The sequence below is a fragment of the Nicotiana attenuata genome, unplaced genomic scaffold, assembly GCF_001879085.1.
Source record: "Nicotiana attenuata strain UT unplaced genomic scaffold, NIATTr2, whole genome shotgun sequence".
NCBI lineage: Eukaryota > Viridiplantae > Streptophyta > Magnoliopsida > Solanales > Solanaceae > Nicotiana > Nicotiana attenuata.
Window position 1 is genome coordinate 212,611 of NW_017671272.1, and position 19,276 is coordinate 231,886.

Below are 19,276 nucleotides of genomic sequence, written 5' to 3' on the forward strand. Positions count from 1 at the left end.
AATGAAACAAGGGAAAAAGTTTGAACAAGTTGCACATATGAAGAAAAGTAAATTCATATAAACAACGGGAGTTGGGAAAAAGTTCCTAGGTTGGTTAGCCTACAGGATCATACCCACACATTGCCCAGTAATCACTCCTCAATGAGGGGCTACACGTGGCATTAGCGTGTAGTCATCATATCCTCGCTACCTAATTGCCTCCCCTTGGTCATAGCCTAAAGCGTTCTAGCAACCTTGAGAGATATCCTAGGCGTGAATTACCCGTCCCTTCCTTGTGGTCCCGAAGGTATTTAAGACCTCTGATTTGGGTAGTTCTAGACCATCCTAAGGTGTTTAAAGGACAAAAGTCTAAGCATCAACCAAAACAAGTAGGACTGCATCAAAAGGGGAAACAATTAAAGGCTCACATTTTACCTCCACAAGCAAAAGCAAATAAGTGCATGTCTCAAACAACCATTTAAGAGGGTAACCTTAGAACATGATGTCTAGGTGAGCTGAGAGTATACAGTATTAAATTAGGACCAAAGTATCAAAGACCTATTCAGCTAGCCTACTGATTTTAGACCTGTTGAATATGAACAATCACAAATAACAGAACATGGTTTTACAGTTGCAAAATTTTAATCGTCCTACAGGCTTGCCTAGGCGTATAATAGTGATGTCCTATAAGCATGATATCTATTATTGAGCAGAGATGCAGTAAAACTGTAAACAGTTTCAAACGAGCGATTTGAATCCTATAGGCATGCTTTCTACTGACATTGATTGAGAAACGAGTAGGTTAGTTAATCAGATTCAGAGCTTGCAGGCGTGATTTAAAGTTAGGCCGGTTTTAGATCTTATAGGCATGACTTCAATTAAAGCCGTTTTAATCCTATAGACATGATTTCTAAAGAGATGAATTTGAATACATGTTGTAAGGAAAACTGAACTTCAATTACTTTACACCCTATAGGCATGATATCTAATTATAGAGCTGATTTAAATCCTATAGGCATGGCTTCTAATTGTGTGAAAGTAAAGCATGCAGAATTCACCAAAGCAAGTCCTATAGGCATATCTAACAAACACATTAAAATAGACCCTATAGGCATGTTATCTACCCGAGTTTTCCCACAATATGCAACTACCCACCCCTTTTTCACTAATCAACCCAAATGTTTGTTTATAAATAATTATTACAGACCAAGAACTGAATATAAATTATATAAATAAAATAGAAGCTAAGCTATAGGGAGCCTGCAGTAGGACCAAATGATTTCCAAGCCTAGTCTCAAATGCCAAAGTTCCATAGCCAATTTCATGTCTAGGTGTGTCAGAGTTCCCAAAGGGCCTCAAGGATCCCGGGCAGTGCTCACACCCAGACTTTCCTCAAATGGTAATTGATTGTTGTGCAGTGTGGAAGTGCCAACCCTGATATGCCAGAGTTCAAAGAGATTTTCAGGGTCTCAAGGCAGTACACATATTAGAGGGTCAGAACCTAGTAATCTAAGAGTAAAGTCAGAGTGCTTGACTTAGTTTGAAAAGGTTTTGAAAATAGTACAGAGATGACTTCTAGGAGTAAAAAGGTTTTCTGAAACAGGAAATAGTTTGGTGGTAAAAGACAATTTGAGAAGAGTACCAAAACTCTTTTGAAAACAGCAGACAATCAATTGGTCATAAAACATCTAGATTCAGAAACACTCAACAAACAGAACTCACATAGGGATAAAGGGATTGGGGCACATAAGAGTCACATTAGGGGTACATGGATAGGGTACAGAGGAAACATATAGTCAACAACTGCCTAAAACACTTAGGGTCTTAGAGACTTAGCAGGCTAATCATGGTTAGTAAATAGTTAAGACAGACATCACAGATGTAATATAGAAAACCTGACACATCTTGAACGGATTAAACATACAGGCAGGGTCAATCATATGCATCAAATAACCAACATGATCACATAATTAAGGGATTAAACAGATATTCACAAACAGGCTGGTGAAGTATCAGATAACTAGGTGAAGTGTAGGCATGCTAATCATACATTGAACAGGACAGAGTTTAGACATGCTAGGCAAAGAAGTAAGCAGGAAGACAGGTTGAATTCATAGTTGATGAACTAGTGCAGGGATGACACATAGTGTTTGGATTTCAAAATTTAACTAGAGACATACCAGTTGAAGAAAAGAGTGCAGAATATAAAGCAGATGTAGTTATATCTAGCCTTGGCTTTCAGCCGGCTAGACCAGTGAATATCACAAGTAGCAGAGAAGAAAAGAGAGCTTTAGAGTGTAAGTGTGCTTTTGTGAACTAATGTTCGTGTCTGAAGTGAGAATAGGAGGGAGTTTATATATTAATCAAAAGCTTAGCAAAATAAGGCAGGGGTAAATTAAGTAGCAATAAGAGAGATTCAGGGAATCAATCACATGTAAAATCAGTAAGTCTTCCCTTTAATCAAGGGATAATTAATGGTAAAAGCAGGACAAATACTTAAGGAAGGAAATCAAGTACAGAGTAGGTAATTAAGGGTGAATGCACGGGGGTTTCAATTAAGGAAACAATCAGTAGGAATCAGCAAAATAACCAATAAGGCAAGGGAAAATTAATTAAGGCAAGCAGTTCAATTAAACCGACTAGAGAGGTAAGAATCAAAAGTTTTGTTAAGGAAAAGTGTTCAAATCAAACCAGGAAATAAGGACTTCAGAATAATCAAGGGTTCAATCAGAGAGAAAATCACGTAAAGAGTCAGCAAGTATCACAAACAACTTAAATAAAGCAAGAAATAACAGTCAGAATGAACATAGACATATAGAATCAGTGAAAGGTTGAACTACGAAATTCAGTAGAGGCATATTAGGACAAGAAAACCATGAGACATTCAAATGGCTAAAGAGAAATCACAAGAACCCAGGCAAGAACACAGTCAGTACACTAGTTCTCAGAAACCAAACAAAGAATGTCAAAAAAATTTAGGGTTTTTTAGTATAAATGAGTTAAGGTTGTAGAAAACTTACGAAATCAGTCAAAATATATAAGAAACAGAAGATTAATCACTCAAAATTACCAAATGTTTGGAAAAAGAAGTTTCCGGAAACCCTAGTTTAGAGAAAGATGAAAAATCACTCAAAAATTATACTATTCTTGTAAAGAATCACAAGATTATTGTAAAACTCATACGAAATAAGTCCAAACCATCTCAGATCTGTACAGATCTAAGAGGGGTTCAGAATGAAGAAATTAGGGTTTCGAGAAGAACAATCACAGAGATGAAGAAACAAGCTTAGAAACCCCTAGATTCATGACGTATAGGATGATCTTACTTGGAACCAAACCGGAAAAGCCTAAAACAGGCGAGAAAGGGCCATGGATGCAAGCGGACTGACCCTGGTCCCTCGAGGACCTTAGAGATGGCAATACCAACGTGAGGGAGGCCATTAGAGGCCTGGTGGTGGTGGGAAAACGCCATGCAAGGCAGCAGATGACCGGCGATGTGGGTAGATTAAGGTTAGGGCTTGAGAGCTTTTGGAGAGGAAAGGGATTTCAGGGCGGCGGGGGGTGAGAAATGAGAGGGTTTGGGGGGTCGTTTGGGACTAAAAAAGGAAGGGGCTATTTGTGGCCGTTGATCTCTATGATCAACGGCCGAGATTGAAAGGGTTTTGGGGCCGGATTGGGTATTAGGGTTTGGGCTGGGTAAATTTAAATTGAAATTGGGCTGGTATTGGGTTGAAATAGGACTAAAATTGAAATAAAAATAAGCCAGATTTTAAATAGCCACTTTTAATAACTAAATACTTTATAAAAATAATAGAAGAATTCCAAAAAAAATATCTTTGTGTACTAAATGATTTAAAATATTTATTTAACATTTCAGAAATATAAAAGATCATTTTATGCATAAATAATGTAATTATGCATTAGTATGGGCTATTATTGCAAAGATGTGCAATTTAGCCTAAAAATGTTAATATAATTGTAAAAAAATGCACTAAAATATTTAAACACTATGTTGGCATAAATAAAGAACTTAGGTGACTAAATCATCACAAAAGTTATTTGAAGGGTAATTATTGGATATTTATATTAATAAAAAGATAAGAAATAAATTGATTTGGAGCCTTTTGAAATTATAGAAAAAATTATAAAAATGCTTATGCATGCTTATAACCGCATATGTGCTATATATGTATTAAAATACATGAGGAAAAATTGGGTATCAACACTTGTCACGACCCAATTTCCCCTCCATTGGGTATCGTGATGTCACCTAGTCTTAGGGACTAGGTAAGCCTAACTTGTACTGAATAACAACAATAATAATTAAAATTTAACAGTCTCGAAATAGAAGCCTCTATAAAATTTACAATTCCCCAAAACCGGTAGTACAAGTCATAGGCTCTACAGAGTTTACAACAACTTCTAAATACAACTGTTTGGAAATAAGTAAAAACAATGTGAATACAAGATAGGAAGGTGAATCCGAAGCCCGTGAATGCAGCAGCAGGTTTACCATGAGTCTCCTCAGCAAGAATCCGCACAGCTACTAACGATCAAATACCTGAATTTGTACAAAAAATGTACAGAAGTGTAGTATGAGAACACCACAGCGGTGCCTAGAAGTATCAAGACTAACCTCGGTGGAGTAGTGACGAGGAACAGTCAAGACACCTACTGGTCTAATAAACTGAACAAGTATAAGTATAGGAACAACAGTGTATAATTTCTACATAAAGACTACACAATATGATTAACAATACCGTAATTGCAATAAGAAACGAAATGACAAGTATCAGCGGAATACCATAATAATGACACAGAAGAGTGAACGGAAACACGACTTAAATCCAAAATCACAGGTGCAGCAAGAACAAGTAACAACTCAGCAACTACGATCGCTTTCACATCAGATTTTAGTCAATAAGATCCGCGAGGTACTGAACCCCGAACAAATCACAATTCACGGGTCTCAACGCCTGAACCCTAACACTTGGCATCCTATGCCCTCATCACACCTCATAACCACACTGACGACTCACGTGCCAAATAGATCCATTCTTACATAGAAGACAAGTAAACAAGGGTGTGCATCTATACTCAACAATATCAAGCAAACCTCTTATCTGATAAGGGTGCTTGGCTACGTGTATGCTTAAACAAGTGTCCTAACATAGTTCATACCAGCTAGTAAGCATAAGGAAAAGAACGGATAGCACGTAGAATGTCTGCAGAATAGGGGGATCTACCGAAATACCGTTCCGTAGTCCCAAAGTAAATATTCAAAACATGGGGATCTACGGGAATACCGTTCCGTAGTCCCAAAGTAAATATGCAGAACAGGATGATCTACCGGAATACCATTCCGTAGTCCCAAAGTAAATATGCAGAACAGGGGGATTTACCGGAATATCGTTCCATAGTCCCAAAGTAAATATTCAGAACGTGGAGATCTATCGGAATACCACTCCGTAGTCCCAAAGTAAATATGGAGCTCAACCAACAGAGATAACAGTTTACATCACGGCAGAAACCTCGTGCATCACCACAACAAGTACAACAGCAACAATGATAATAATACAAGGTACGACAAGTAAATCAACTCAAGAACTTTAGATCACAAAGAAATGGTAGAACCCGTTCACAAGGAATAACCACAGTAAAGAATGCTAGGCATAAAGAGAACAGCTCAACAAGGGAAAACTAATATGTAACAACGATCCCATAATATACAATTCAATATCTAGGAAGCTAACACGAGTCAAACAATTCCAAATAATACTAAGTCAACTGAAATATAGGATATCTAACTTCTTTTAAGGTTGAGCAATTACAAAGGTTATTCAACAATTCAATTAAGGATAAGCGGCGGAAAGATAATCCCAGCCTCAATTAAGACTAAACAATTATAGGATGAGATAATTATAATTTCAAATAAGGATAAGCAGTTATGAAGATTAGCATGCTCGTACAAGAGGTAAAATCTTCAGTTAAGTCAAATAAGGCTCAAATAGGCAACAAGAGTGAATCCTAAAGCAGTTAATTCTAACTAAAGCATGTAGGGCTGAAACTAGTAAATAGGAACTCATTCGTATCAAGGACAACTTCATACTCTGTGAATATAGGGACCTAAGAATCCTAAAAGGCCAAATTTCTACAAATAAGTCCGAGCACGCACTCGTCACCTCGCGTACACGAATGACAATCAACGTAGAAAACTCAAATCCTAAGGGGAAATTCCCCACACTAGTTTAGGCAAGATACTTACCTCGAACCAAGCTCAATGAATCAGTAAGAATGCTTCTTCCACGATTTACTCCGAATGGCCCAAATCTAGCAACAAACAATTCGATATAACCAACACGAGCTAAAGGAATCAATTCCATAAGAAAATACTAAGCTTTAATTCAAAAGTCAAAAAGTCAACACAAAAGTCGGGTCCAGGGCCCACATCTCAGAATCGGGTAAAATTTACGGAATTCGAATGCCCATTCAACCACTAGTCCAACCATACCAAAATTAGCCAATTCCGATAACAGCTCGACCTTCAAATCCCCAATTAATAGTTTATGAAGTTTCTACAATTTTTCCTAAATTTCCATCTCAAAGTACTAACTAAATGATGAAATTAGTGATATATTCATGAATATTAACCAATTCTGAGTTAGAATCACTTACCCCAATGAATTTCTTGAAAAACTCACAAAAAATCATCTCAAACCGAGCTTCCAAAGTCCAAAAATGAAATAATACCCTAAACCTCGGTTATATAGTACCCATTCTGATGTCTCAATGTGCGGTCCGCTCAATTCCAAGTGCGGTCGCACATCCTAGCTTCTGCGCCCGCAGTTCAAAATTGTGCGGCCGCACTTTTGCAACTTGTGCATACCAGGCTTTAGTATTTGACAATAACTTTTTGAAAACTAGACACAAAGGGATACAACTATCGTTTTTGAATCATCTCCAAATTCCTTGTAGATCAAAAGATATAAGCTTCCGAAGTCGTATCAGCGAACCTGCGGAACCACCAGAAGTGCGGCCAGAGACAAAATTGTGCGGTCCGCACTTTTTCATCTGCTGCAACACTTGTTCATCTGTTACAGCACTCAAAAATGTGCCTCAGCATATGGAATTGTGCGGTCCGCACTTCCAGCGTTCCAAAACAACATAGAGTGCTGAAATACCCGGACTTGCTCAAAACTCACCCTGAAAGACACTCAAGGCCCCCGGAACCCCAACCAAACATACCAACAAGTCCTAAAACACCATACAAACTTAGTCGAGACTTCAAATCACATCAAAAAATGCTAAAAATACGAATCACCCTCCAATCCAAACTTAATGAACTTGAAACTTTAAATTTCTACAACCGATGCCGAAACCTATCAAACCACGTCCGATTGACCCCAAATTTTGCACACAAGTCATATACAACATCATGGACCTACTCCAACTTTGGGAATCAGAATCTGACCCCGATGTCACCAAAGTCAACTCTTGGTCAAACCTCTCAACCTTCCAAAACTTCAATTTTTCCAACTCCCGCCGAAATGCTTCAAATTACTCTACGAACCTCCAAATCCAAATCCGGACGCATGCCTAAGTCCCAAATCACCATAAAAACCTGTTGAATTCATCCCAAACCCACTTCTGAGTCGTTCACACAAAGTTAAAATCCCGGTCAACTCCCACCGCTTAAGCTTCCAAAACTAGAATCATTCTTCCAATTTGACTCCAAATCATCCGGTAACTGAACTCGACCACGCACACAAGTCATAACACATAATAGGAAGCTGCTCAAGACCTTATGTTGCTGAACGAAGCTTAAATTCTTGAAAAGACCGGCCGGGTCATTACACTTCATTCCGGTGATGACTTCCTATTCTTCGAAGCGGTTGGCTCAGATTTATAACCGGGAGATTATCTGCATGCATGGAGTTCCCATTTCCATCATTTCTGATCAAGGCACATATTTCATATCACATTTTTGGAGAGCCGTGTAGTGTGGGTTGGGCACGCGGGTCAAGCTGAGTAGTGTGTTTCATCCTCAGATGGATAGACAGTTCGAGCGCACTATTCAAATATTGGAGGACATGTTGTGGGCATGCTCTATGGATTTCGGGGTCAGTGGGACCAGTTTTTCTTTTAGCGGAGTTTGCCTACAACAATAGCTATTAGTCAAGCATCCAGATGGCTCTGTACGGCGTCTTATATGGGAGGCGATATCGTTAGCTAATTGGTTGGTTTTAGCTCTGTGAGGCTAGATTATTGGGCACTGGTTTACGTGATGCCTTGGAAAAGTTTAAGGTTACTCAGGAGCAACTTCGTACAACCTAGTCCAGGAAAAAGAGTTATACAGACCGGAAAGTTTGAGATGTGGCTCACATGGTAGGTGAGAAGGTTATTTTCCAAGTGTCGCCTATGAAGGTCATGGTGCAGTTTGAGAAGAAGGGCAAGTTGAGCCCGAGGTTTATTTGCCCGTTTAAGATCTTGGAGAGAGTTGGGGAGGTTGCATATAGGCTTGCATTGCCTCCTAGTGTAGCAGGGGTACATCCGGTATTTCTACCTTTACATGCTTTGGAAGTACCATGAGGAAAGATCACATATTTTGAAACTCAGTACGGTGTAACTTGATGAAAATCTAACCTGTGAGGAAGAGCCGGTGGCTATTCTAGACCAGCAGGTTCCTAAATTGAGTTCTAAGAATTTCCCTTCTATAAAAGTGCAATGGAGAGGTCAGCCGATTTAGGAGGCTACATGGGAGTCCGAGTCCGATATACGGAGTAGATACCCCGCACATTTTTACCAGTCCAGGTACTTTTCTAAGTCCGTTCGAGGATGAATATTTCTTTTAGAGGTGGAGAATGTGACGACTCGATAGGTCATTTTGAGTACTAGCCTTTATTTCTATGTTCCGAGACCCCTCATAGCTTTATTTTATGTTTATTTATTTGCCTGTGTGGTCCGTGTCTTTTTTCAGAAAGCTTTTACGTAAAATTTTGAAGAAAATATGATTTTTGACTTAAAATGAGCTAGAGTTGACCACGGTCAACATTTTTGGTAAAAGACCTTGGATCGATATTTTGATAACTAAGGTAGGTTCGTATGATGATTTTGGATTTGTATGCATGTTTAGCTGGGGTCCGGAGTGACTCGAGTGCATTTCAACGCATTATGTGAAAGATAGTGAAAATTGAGTTTTAAGTTGAAATTTAGGGTTTTTGGTGATCGATTCGTGTTATTTGATGTTATTTTGATGATTTGAGGTAGTGAGCAAGTTTCTAGCATGTTATTACACACGTTTAATTTTGAGACCGAGGGGTCGGGTGTAAGGCCCTGAAAAATTTTGCTAAGTAATTTAGGGTTTCGTAGTGCCGGGTAGGCTAATTATAATATTTTACGTGCTATTAACATGATGTACATCAATTGGATTTTGTAAATAAGTGTATAAGTCATATAATAAGTAATTTGGGGTCCAAGGAAAGGCCTAAGTCTAAGTCAAATTGGAAAATTTCATAATAGGCTAAAATTCCAAATGAGTTCGCACAAGTCCACACTTTGGACGAGCATATATATATATATATATATATATATATATATATATATATATATATATATATATATATATATATATATATATATATATATTTATGGTTTTATGTGATGAACAACCTATCAAATGAAAGGTCTTCGAGTCTTGTTTCTAACGCTTCAAACCGTTCGTCATTTGGACATTCCTACACAAAGTTATGATCAAATTACCAAAGGCTGGATTTACGATCAATTTTGCGATCGCAAAATGACTCTGCGGACCGCATACGCGTCGCATAGTGAAGCAGAGTCGGGCAAAAATTATGCTGTCGCATATTGATTATGCTGTCGCATAATTGATTATGCTGTCGATTATGCTATCGCATAATGATTATGCTGCAAGTCTGCTGCCCACATATCGACTATGCTATAATTGCACCACATATTTGACTTCGGGGGGGTTATTTTTGGAAATTTTCATATCTAAACCCACTTTGATGAATAAGCTTTGGGGCTTCATTTGGGGCTATTTTATACTAAATCTAGAGAGAGGTGAGAGCATTTTAGAGAGAGAAGGAGGAAGCCTAACATTATAACCATTCAATCTTTCATCAATCTTCAAGAATCAAGGAAACCAATCACAAGATCTTCATCTAAGAGGTAAGGTTCTATACACTAGACTTTAATTTCGAATTTTGGGTATAAGATGGGTTATTGAGGTATGATTCTTGGGTGTAATAGTATTATGTATACATGCATGTACAAATTAGGTTTATGGGATGATTGTTGAACACAAATTAATAAAGATTGGGTTGGGTAACAAAGGAAATCTTGTAGAAGAGCTTTGAAATCAAGATGCACAACTAGTGTTTGATAAAATGCTCAAATGAGTTGAAACCATGAACATCTTCCTAATTTGTGTTCGATTTTGTTATGTCTCAAAGTAGATTGGGATTGCTAGAATTTTCGGAACGTTGTAGTAACTTAAGGAAAGCTTAAACAAGGTATGTTGGCTAAACTTTCTATCTTAGAATTGAATTCCATAAGTGTTTTCATAAGATCAAGTATGAGTTGCTCAAATTTTATAAATCTTATATTTCGGGTTATTACCCATAAACTTGACTATTCTAAAATGAGCCTTATGAATAAAGATATATAAATTCTAAGTATGAGTTGCGTATTAAAATGTTACGGCTTTGAGTCATGTTTCAAATAACGGCTAGTATGCCCAATTGTGTGAGAAAACTCGATATGGTTGATACTCCTAATTTCTCTTAGGTGTACCAAATGTATTTGATTGATTGTGTCTAGTTGTTGGTAATCTATAAAGATGTTTGAAATAAATTAGATGAATTTGTGTTGCAAGAATATATGTTCAAGATGTGTCTCAATGCTTTCAATACATTATTTTGTCAAATGAGAATGTGAAACATGTGCTAAAATGCCTAGACTATAAGTCGAGTTTGATTTGAGATGGTTATGCCGAAATGTGTGAAATCCTCTTTATGCTTACGACCTATGATTGCTCTTGTATGTGCCTATTATCTTGAATTGAAAGGTTTAATGTTGAAAGTGAAAATGATGTGAGTTGTGGGGGAAAAGAGCTTGAGTTATGAAATGTGTCCTAGTGTCAAGTATGATGTGATAATTGTGGCCCCAAGTGCCGATGAACTGATATATGTGAAATAAATTTGAAATGAGATGATTGATGAAATATGAAAATGTCTTGGTGAGACGGCCTAGCCGATCGGGGAGTGATCGGACGCCATGCCGCACACATGGTGGTAATGTGCTGATATTGAAACCGGAAAGTGAGAATGAAATTGTGATTGAGATACATGTCTCAAATGAGGCAACCTAGCTGATCAGGTCTTGATCGGACTCCGCGCAAGAAAGCGGTGGTATTGTGGATGATGATGTAACAGTATTAAATGTCTCCAAGGGAGATGACCTAGCCGGTCGGGTCGTGATCGGACTCCGTGCTAAGATTCACGGTGGAATATGTATATGTATATAAAGGCACAGAAATTGTGATTGAAATTGGGAGTTGGTTGTGATGTGTATATTGTGAACAATGGTATTATGAACAGTGGTATTGTGAATTGTGGTGAATCGGTATTAAATATCTTCTATCCAATAATAGTATTGTCTTCATATCCCGAGTTTCATTTTCACCATATGAACTTTCGTATATTGAAAAATGGTTATGTTTAACTTGGCCTTTGGATATCATTGATTGTTACTTGTTGTTTACATGGTTGTCTTTTCTTATATTGGCATTCTATTTTGAAAGAGGACTTTTAGCTATTCATACTAGTACTATTCGACAGTACTAACGTCCCTTTTGCCGGGGGTGCTACATCTTTAAATGGATGTAGGTGGTTCCATAGCAGGCAGTGTTGGTGGCAGCTAGTGGTGTATCCTCTTTTTAGCCGACTTGGTGAGCCCCACATCATTTCGGGGTCCTGTATCATCTGTTCATCATGTACTTGTATGTTGAGGTATAGCCGGAGCCTTATTGCCGGCATTTTCATATTTCTCTTCAGTTGTATTTACAGGCTCCGTAGACAGGTTGTGGGTGGTGTCGGGTATTGGAATTAAAATAGAAATATTGATGTTTGGCAAAGATGTATGAAACTTGTAATATTTTGAAAATTTTGAACGAAGTTGCTAATGAAAATGAAATGGAAGTCGTTAATGATATATTTATAGAATTTGATTAATGGTGTATATTTCCTCTTTATTCAAAGACGAATTTGGGTAGAATGAAATCTAACAGGCTTGCTCAGTCGGGTTTACTCGGTTGAGCGCCGGTCGCGCTCCTCGATTTTGGGGCGTGACATCGGGGAAGTTTCAGATGTGTTTTGGGAAGTTTTGGAATGGCTAGTAGCAGCTGTTACTAGTGTGGGTCTAAAGATTTCGCATTTGCGAGGTCCTGCTCGCAAATGAGAGCATCAGTTTTGTGGTCAATGCATCGCATCTGCGAAATTGGTCTGGGATAGGTGTCTTCGCATTTGCGAGGGCATGTTCGCTTTTGCAGATGTTGGACATTCGCATTTGCAAACATTTTAGTCGCATTTGCGACCCCTGAGCATTTAGGAAAGCTTCGCATATGCGAAGCCTTTATCCGCATTTGCGATGGTGGGCTCTTCGTATTTGCGAAAAATGTCACATTTGTGACTACAGTAGGTTTGATGTACTGATCGTATTTGCGCAGTGTGTCGCATTTGCGGATATTTGCGACATCTACAGCTGGGTAAAAGATTGAAGAATCTTTTCTCCCAAATTCATTAGAAAGCATCTTTAACTAGCTTTCAATTACTTTTCATGAATTTTTAATTTCAAATCTAAGAATTTCTTGGTATAAATTAGGGTTTTGGATAGAATTTAGGGATTATGTAAAAATTGAGATTTAGACCTCAAATTGAGGCCGGATTTAGAAACAAATCACATATCCGGGCTCGGGGTGAAAGGGTATTCGGGATTTGGTCTGAATCTCGAATTTCGACCAAGCGGTCCCCATGTTAATTTTGTTGACTTTTTCAAAATTGATCAACATTGAACCTTTTTCATTTGTGGGTAGTTTCTAAAGCTTATTTTGAATTGTTTAAACGCTAATTGGCTAGATTTGGTTGGTTTGGAGGTTTCTTAGAAAGACAAGGCCGTGATTGATTATTGATTTGGTTCGTAAAGACCCGACTGATTGTTTTGAGATCTAGTGTTGTTCGGCTGTTTGAGACCTTGAGTAGCTTCACTTTATGTATTATGACTTATACGTGTGGTTGGAATTGAATTTTGGGAAGTTTGGAGTTGATTCGGTAGGAAATTTCTCAACTCGGAAGCTTTAAATTGGAAAAGTTGACCAAGGTTTGACTTTCTAGTAAACGATCTCGGAATCGGGATTATTTCTCCATGTTTTGCTGCTTCTGTTACTGGTTCTAGTTTTCTTTATTGCGAACGCGTAAGGATGACCGCATTCGCAAAGAAGGATTGGAGCTGGAGGATTTTTGTTCGCCGCGTTCGTGATGAAGTCCCGCGTTCGTGAAGGTGTGGGCGGATGTGCATTGCGTTCACGAGCCTTGTCTCAGTTTCATGAAGAGGAGTTTTGGAGCTGGAGCAAGTTTTTCTTCGCGAATGTGAGGGTCAGGCCACGTTCGCGAAGAAGGTCGGGTCTGGGCAGAGTTATTTTAATTCGGGAGTTGGCTCACTTTTCTCTCATTTTCACTTGGGTGGCCAAATTTGGGGAGCTATTTTGAGGAAATTTTCATCAAGCAACACAAGGTAAGTAATCTCACCTGTTGTTAGTGAAATACATGAGTTATATGTGGATTTAAACATGGAAATTGGTAAAAATGTCAGATTTTGGAAGAAAACCTAGAATTGGATATTTTTGGATTTTGACCATGAAATTGGACATGGAATTGGGAATAAATTATATATTTGAGTTCCTGGTGTTGTGGGTAATGTTTAACTTCAAAAAATTTAGGAATCCGAGCACGTGGGCCCCAGGGTTGACATTGTTGACTTTTCGAGTGGAGTTAGAAATTGTTATAAATTGATTAATTATGAGTCTATTTTTATTGGTTTGCATGTTGTTTGACTAGTTTCTGATTGATGGGCATCGGTTTGAAGTGTTAGAGAGGCGTTGGAGCCGGTTATGGAACTTTGGAGCGAGGTAAGTCTCCTGTCTAACGTTGTGAGGGGGAAACTACCCTGTAGGTATTAAATTATTATGTGCTACTAGTTGCGGGTGCTACGTATGCACGAGGTGACGAGAGTCATACGTAGCTAAAAGAATATTTTTGTTCGGGTAGACTTAGGACTTCATTTAATATTTGACTTAATTGAACTCAATTTGCTAGTTTAATTACTTGAACTTATAATTAAATTGATTTGGGAATATATTAGGCCGAGCTTTATCACCTTGAGTTGTTTTGCGAGATATTTGATATACGGTAAAAGTCATGTTTACTTTATGCTCCTATATATGTAGTTAATACGTCGCCTGTAATTTGATAAGTTTCTTCCTTTCCTGCGGAGAGGGCCGAACACCTCGACAGTATATTGAGATGCATCTCTGGTTCGCGCCGGTCGACCCTCGACAGTGTGCACACTATTCTGGATTGGGCTGTATGACCTCGGCATAATCGTGCGTGATACCGCTAGGAATACGAATATTCATGAGATTCCCCTTTGACTGAGACCTAGAATTTATATGGTATTCCTAGTCCGTTTGTGATTGCACTTGATATTTCTAATCTGTTGAGATAGCATATGAGATGTGAGAGATTTATATTGTCAAAAGATATGTTGGAGGATTATGTTAGTTACAGCTTTTACCTCATTGCCCTGCTGTGTTTCATATCTGTTTATAATTTATCATATTGATTTATTTGACCACTAGTAAGTGTTGATGTCGACCCCTCGTCACTGCTTCTCCAGGGTTAGGCTAGATACTTACTAGGTACACGTTGATTTACGTACTCATGCTACACTTCTGCACTAAATGTGCAGGATATGATAGGTGCATTTGGTAGTCATCTTGGCGCGTAGGCACAACAACTAAGGGGACTTTTTGGTGAGTTGCATTCCATGCTACATGCTGCAGCCCACAGAGTTATCATATTTATTTACTTTATCCTATCTATTTTACATTTCAGGAAGATGTTGTATTATATTTGTACTCCTTAGTAGATGTTCATGCACTTGTGAGACCGGGTTTTGGGATATTCTATTTGAGGTTTATGGTTGCATAATATTGTCATCTTTTATTTTTTATATCTTACTAATTATGTATGCACATATGGCTTTCAATGTGTAAATTTCTTTATTTAATAAAATTTATGATTTCAGAAGTAATAAAATGATTAATTAACGTGATAGTTCACCGTTGGCTTGCCTAACGGCGACATTGGGCGCCATCACGGCCTATAGTGGGTTTTGGATAGTGATAGTATGGTATCAAAGCTCTAGGTTCACTTGGGTTTCACAAGTCATGAGCAAGTCTATTAGAGTCTTGCAGATTGGAACGAAGATGTCTGTACTTATCTTCAATAGGCTACACGGCTGTTAGGAGAACTTCCCTTCTTGATTCCTCGTCTTGCAATTTGATTCCATTGAAGTTTATGTCTTTATTTCCTTCCTACTCATTCTTATACGATGTTGAGCGCTTGTTATCAATTGGGCATCCATGAGTTGTAGCGATGTGCGTTGTTATCGTGCAGTGCTGGTGTAAATGGTAGGGTGCCTAAATGAGTGTCGCGATAGTGAATGACTCGAGAAGAGGATTATTCGCTTCATGGCTAAGAGGTTCGATATTCAATTCTAGTGCAGGAGAGGCAATTGGACTATAGATGTTCAGTCTCTAGTTGACGAAGTAGCGAGATTAGATATTTTCGAACTTGGTGGAATTCTTGGTTGTGATGAGGTGTTGTCGTCCTTGTTTGAACACATTAAGGCTCGTTAGTGTGATGGTTTTCCTTGGTTTGCCTTCGGGGCAGGGTGTTGTGAAATGGTATCTAAGAGGCGGTTATCAGAGATGGCGATGTGTGGCGGCTTCAGGGTCAAATCGGTGTTTCCAGTGGTGACGGTTCGAGGAAGATGATCTTAAAGAAGCTTAGAGTGGATTGCAATCTAATTATTTGGATGGTACAGAGATAAGTTCATGATTTGAGGTAGTATTTTGGCAGCGAAAGAGGAAGAACGACATGGTGGGAGGTGTCTCGCGGTGGTTGAATTACTAGAAGGTCAAGTATGAACAACAGAGGCCGAGTAGTTGCTTAAGTAGATAGTTTAACCGAAGTGGGTGTGGCAGAGTAGCGTATGGATTCTGTGATAGGATAGCCACATGCTTTGAGAAATTTTAGAGCGGCTTGGGATCATGGTGGAAAAATGAGTAAGTCTATGAATTTCATTTGGGATGGTGGCTACTGTACTATGGAAGTTTGAATATGACGGAATAGAGTTTTCTTGGAATGAAGAAGGGTGTGAAAGCTTGATTATCCTTTTTGGATGCAACATGACTTCGAGTTTTGGAACGTATTGTTGTACCTTCAATTGATGATAATGGGGAATGAACAGACTCTTATAGCTGGTGAACGAGCATGGGCTTAGGATGGTTTACTAATTTCGTGGTAGTTGTAACAAGGGAAATGTCATTGGTAGATGTCGATATGGAACTCCACAGGTGGGCTGTCTCATGTGAGCAGGTTAGCGATTGCGTGGTTTTTGATGAAGTTCCTACGAAGAGTTCTACTTTCTACCCAGCGGGAGGCATATACTGCGATGCGAGCTTGGATTGCTTGAAGAAGATGGTACGACTGTTAGGAGGTCGAATGTGCGATTGTGGCTAAAAATTCAAAATTATTTATGAAAAGTTTAACAAGAGATTATGAGAAATTTTGTGGGTTAACGGTGCGAGATCATGGTAACTGGGAAGGAGGAGTTATTGTGTGTTCCGGATTTATGTGATTGTAGCTTAAAGCTAAGTGGGGGAGCCCACCGTCTACGATTGTGTCACGTAGTTATGTGCCTGTGCAGTTTCTGGTCATTGGTACATTGGTGGATTAGCTATGACTAAGGAAGGGAGGGGGTAATTCGAGCAAGGGATTTGATGGGCGTGTGTGTTACATTTTTGCCTTATCAATTTATGTGAAGGTTGGGAATGACTCAGATTTCATACTTCTTGTGGATTTTATGTACAAGGAAAAGAATTCATCCGCTTGGTTCTTTGGAGTGTTCATGTGCTAACAGAGCATTAGAGTTTGGTTAGATATTTAGGACTAGGTCAGAGTGGGTAACTCTCAATAATGGTTCTAGTGGGTTCAAGAATTAAAGTGCGGTGTCTAGGATTTTGGGTTCGTTGTGTGGTTAAGGATTTAGTTTTGCAGCGGATTATGAAAATGGCTTGGAATGTTTCTATGTAGCATCGGGGTCAGCAGTGCGGTGTTAGAGAGTTAGAAGGAAACAACTTCGAATTCGCGGAAGATCTTTCAGAATGGGTGTATCAGTTGGAGATACTATTGAGTGCATGAAGAGGGTGTGCGATGGCTTATGGGTATTGAAACGATGTGGTCTTGTAATTTGGATCACTTGGGATGAGTGTTGTTTGAGGTCCGTTATGTGTCTGAATAGAGCTATTATTTTGAAGGCAAGTCAAGAGTAAATTGGAAGAAGTTGAGTCAGTTAGTAATAGTGTGAATCAGCATGGTTGTGGAAATGATCAGTTCCTTCGGTGTGGTAAGGCTATATAGGTGATTCATGGCTGTACGTGCGAGCTTGACAAGCACCGTGATTTGATTGATTTGGAGGTATTTGATTCTGATGGCTTGGTTATGTGTAAATGGATCCTGGAATATTTATGGCGATTCCACGACTTGAGGTTTGCATTTTCTGCTATTACAGGAAGTTGGTCATGGGTGGCGATTCTTCTTCTGAAATGAGTTGAGTGAAAGGTTTTGAGCCAATGAAGTGTTAATTCTACTGATGGTTCAGGAGCTATGATGAAATTCTTGTACTCTCGCGTAGCAGCATGATGTGTGCAGTGAGCGGTATGGAAATTAGAAGTTGAGGATCAAGGTTGCGGTTCACTTTTGATAAGAATGTCACGAGCTCGGAGGAGTGGGGGAAGATTTCAGATGTCCATAGTAGTTGGCGCTATCTTAGTGTCGCTTGAGAACGGTATTCTATGTAAGAGGCATTGTGTATTGATTTGCGAATTCTTGATTTTCATTAAAGAATTAGTACGATTGGTGGTATGGATGTGCACAATTCGCTACCTTATGCGGAAGGTCGTGGAAGCATCTCCCACACGATGATTGTATAAGTATGGCGTGTCAGTCATTTAAGGGGCAGAGATTGAAATCAGGTATGTAAGCTAGTACTGTCGCTGATTGGAGAATTTATGTATGAGAGACTCTCTATTCATTTGGTTGTGGACTATGGAAGTTTGTTCCGGATTTGATGGTCGATCGTATGTGTCATGGATAGGGTCATTGTGGATATTTGGGAGGTTATATACCTATTTGGAGATGATCGAAATCGGCTTTGATGTCCGTAGGGATGCCTAATGTGAATGTATATTCTATGCCAGATCAGATATGCTTAGGCAGCATAGCATTGCTTATGGCTGGTTCTTCAAGTGTAGTGGATGACATTCCTAGTGTCGTCAATTTCAGGTGCTACTCTTTTATGCCATATGGGTTGTGAGACGGCTTGATTATTCAAGCGTTTTTTATGATCCGACATAGCTTGTGATATTATATGAGCGAGATGGCTCTCGAGATGCTGGTTGTTTATTGCACCTTAGTCGTGCTTGGGTTTTTGTAGCACATGACGCTATCTGTCTCCCCAGAGTTGTATTTATGCACTTGGCACGTTATGGTCAATATTCAGGCATTTTGTGGCTTTGATCATTATGGCTTGATGGGTATTTTCTTATTGATTGTTATGTGTGGATCGGGTTTCACGCCACCATGGGTATGATGTTCGGATCGAGTTGCGCGCCGCAATAATATAATGTTGGGTACGATTCCTTGTATGTACCTTGTGTGTTCTCTTTCTCATCTTTGAGTTAGGTACACAGTATTTGGTTGGTTGTACTATTCATTACGCAACCTGGTTAGTTCTTTGCCAGAGTTCGTTCTTCCTTATGGGTCATATTCGAGTTGTATCTTGTTGGCACATTGATGGTGTCATATGAGATTTTAGATGGTGTTTGAGGTGGCTTATTGCCCGAGCAACTTGTACTTGGGGGGGGGGGGGGGGGTCG